General features: G+C 41.6%; 1 non-coding gene across 1 annotated transcript; it reads right to left on the minus strand.

Annotated features, from left to right (window-relative positions):
- Positions 1–1,249: 1,249 nt before the first annotated feature.
- On the minus strand, positions 1,250–1,356 carry LOC141722560 (small nucleolar RNA R71). Its single transcript, XR_012575575.1, has one exon. It is a non-coding gene; the product is annotated as a small nucleolar RNA R71 (small nucleolar RNA).
- Between the last annotated feature and the right edge of the window lie 1,248 nt (positions 1,357–2,604).

Below are 2,604 nucleotides of genomic sequence, written 5' to 3' on the forward strand. Positions count from 1 at the left end.
CTCGAGATTTAGAACTTGCCATGCTAGCATAGGTTCATGTACGTTGTGCATGATTAGTAGGTAACTCTAACAGTTTTATTTGCCTTATGTAATCAAAAGGAATAACTTGCGCTTAAATCGTTGTGTTGTCAATTTCTGTAGACATATTGGAACTCAACATAATTGATGACTATTCAACTTCTATCTTAATTGTGGATGCTTGGTTGAATGGTATTAGTACAATGAAAGTTGGCTTTTATCAGTTTTGTGTTATTCGATTAATATCATCACTGTCACATGCTAAAGGTAATAACAATGGCTATTGAAGGAAGTAATAATGAAGTTGTGATCTCATGAGTGTTTTATTATTGATAATTTGAAGTGTTAAGTAAGTGATTAATTAAGTAGTTAATTGTAGTTAATATTTAATCAACAATCTTAAGTGTTAGTGTCTTAACATTGAGAAGTAATCATACATTGGTGAGTGAGTTTAATTAGACAATAATTTAGTCTGAGTCTCTGTGGGAACAAAATAGAAAGTATTCTATATTACTTGCGAACGCGTATACTTGCGTGAATATTAGTGCGTGATTTCGCCCTAACAAGTTTTTGGCGCCGCTGCCGGGGACTCGGCGTATTTGTTTAGTTTATGTACTTACCATCATTGGTCATTAGGACTCAGTGATTAGGACGTAGTAGTTAATTATTGTTTCCGGTTGTGTTTCATGTACTTTAGCAAGCGTTTATGCAAACTCGTTCTCGTGCTCGCAAGAGGACTTTAGATACAGCTGAGGAGACAGACGAAGTTCTTGATATTCCGGAGAAGTTAGATTTTGAGGATTCGGATTCAGGAACTGAGCGGAAAGAACCAGTAAACATGGGAGATTGTATTGTTCAAGCTGATCCAGCTCTTATGGATTTTTCTCGGCCTAACATTGATGACATTCAGTCAAGCATCCTTCATCCGGCTATTCAAGCTAACACCTTTGAAATCAAGCCGGGCACTATTCAGATGGTGCAGAATTCTGTTTCTTTTGGAGGAGCGGCAACTGAAGACTCCAACATGCACATAAGGAATTTTGTCGAGATCTGCAGCACTTTTAAGTATAATGGCGTGACTGATGAGGCTATTAAGTTGAGGTTTTTCCCATTCTCACTGAGGGACAAGGCTAAAGACTGGTTACATTCTGAACCAGCTGGGTCCATCACTACGTGGCAAGATCTTGCGTAAAAGTTCCTGGTGAAGTTTTATCCGATGGCAAAGACTGCTGCTATGAGGAGTGCTCTTACTCAGTTTGCGCAGCAACCTACAGAATCTATGTGCGAGGCTTGAGAACGCTACAAGGAAATGTTGAGAAAATGTCCACATCATGGAATGCCGGATTGGATGGTGATCACTGGTTTCTATAATGGTTTGGGAGCCCAATCTCGGCCCATGCTCGATGCAGCAGCTGGAGGCGCCTTATGGGCTAAAAGCTATACTGAGGCGTATAATCTTATAGAGACGATGGCTGCAAATGAGCATCAAAACCCAACTCAGAGGATGACGTCAGGCAAGGTAGCAGGTATTCTGGAAGTTGATGCAGCCACCGCTATTGCAGCCCAGCTCCAAGCGCTATCAATGAAGGTTGATTCTCTGGCTACATATGGACTTAATCAAATAGCTATAGTTTGTGAGCTTTGTGCAGGTTCTCATGCTACATATCAGTGTTCTCTGGTTAACGAATCTGTTCAGTATGTGAATAATTATCAGCGACAACAGCAGCCTGTGCCAGTAACTTATCATCCTAACAACAGAAATCATCCAAATTTCAGCTGGGGGAATAATCAGAATGCTATTCAGCCACCATATCAGCAAGGAGTGAGTAAACAGTTTAACCCACCTGGATTCCAGCAACCACATCAGTATGCTACAAGGCAATCATATCCTCAACAGGGAAGTACAGCTACACCTACTAGTGCTGATTTTGAGGAACTTAAGCTGTTATGCAAGAGTCAGGAGGTTTCTATCAAGACCTTGGAAAATCAAATCGGTCAATTAGCCAATGCAGTGCTCAATCGTCAGCCTGGCACTCTTCCCAGTGACACGGAAGTACCAGGCAGGAAGGAAGCTAAAGAGCAAGTCAAGGCTATTACCTTAAGGTCTGGAAAAGTTGCTGATGCTGAAAAGGCAAAAGAAGGAGAAGCTGAAATTAGTGATGAAGAATCTAAGCAAAAGGAGAAAGCGGCGGAACCAAGGAAGACTACTGTTGAACACACTCTTCCTGAGGCTAATACAGGGGAGAAACAGCTCTATCCTCCACCACCTTTTCCTAAGAGATTGCAGCAACAAAAGCTGGATAGACAGTTCGGGAAGTTTCTGGAGGTGTTCAAGAAACTTCACATTAATATACCTTTCGCTGAGGCTCTGGAGCAAATGCCTAGTTATGCGAAGTTTATGAAGACTATTCTTTCAAGGAAGGTGAAACTGGATGACCTTGAAACCGTTGCTCTCACGGAAGAATGCAGCGCTGTTCTGCAGCAAAAGTTACCACCAAAACTGAAAGATCCAGGAAGCTTCACCATTCCTTACACCATTGGCAATCTGACTTTTGACAAGTGCCTTTGTGATTTGGGAGCAAGCAT

This window comes from Apium graveolens, chromosome 4 (genome assembly GCF_009905375.1).
Source record: "Apium graveolens cultivar Ventura chromosome 4, ASM990537v1, whole genome shotgun sequence".
Lineage (NCBI taxonomy): Eukaryota > Viridiplantae > Streptophyta > Magnoliopsida > Apiales > Apiaceae > Apium > Apium graveolens.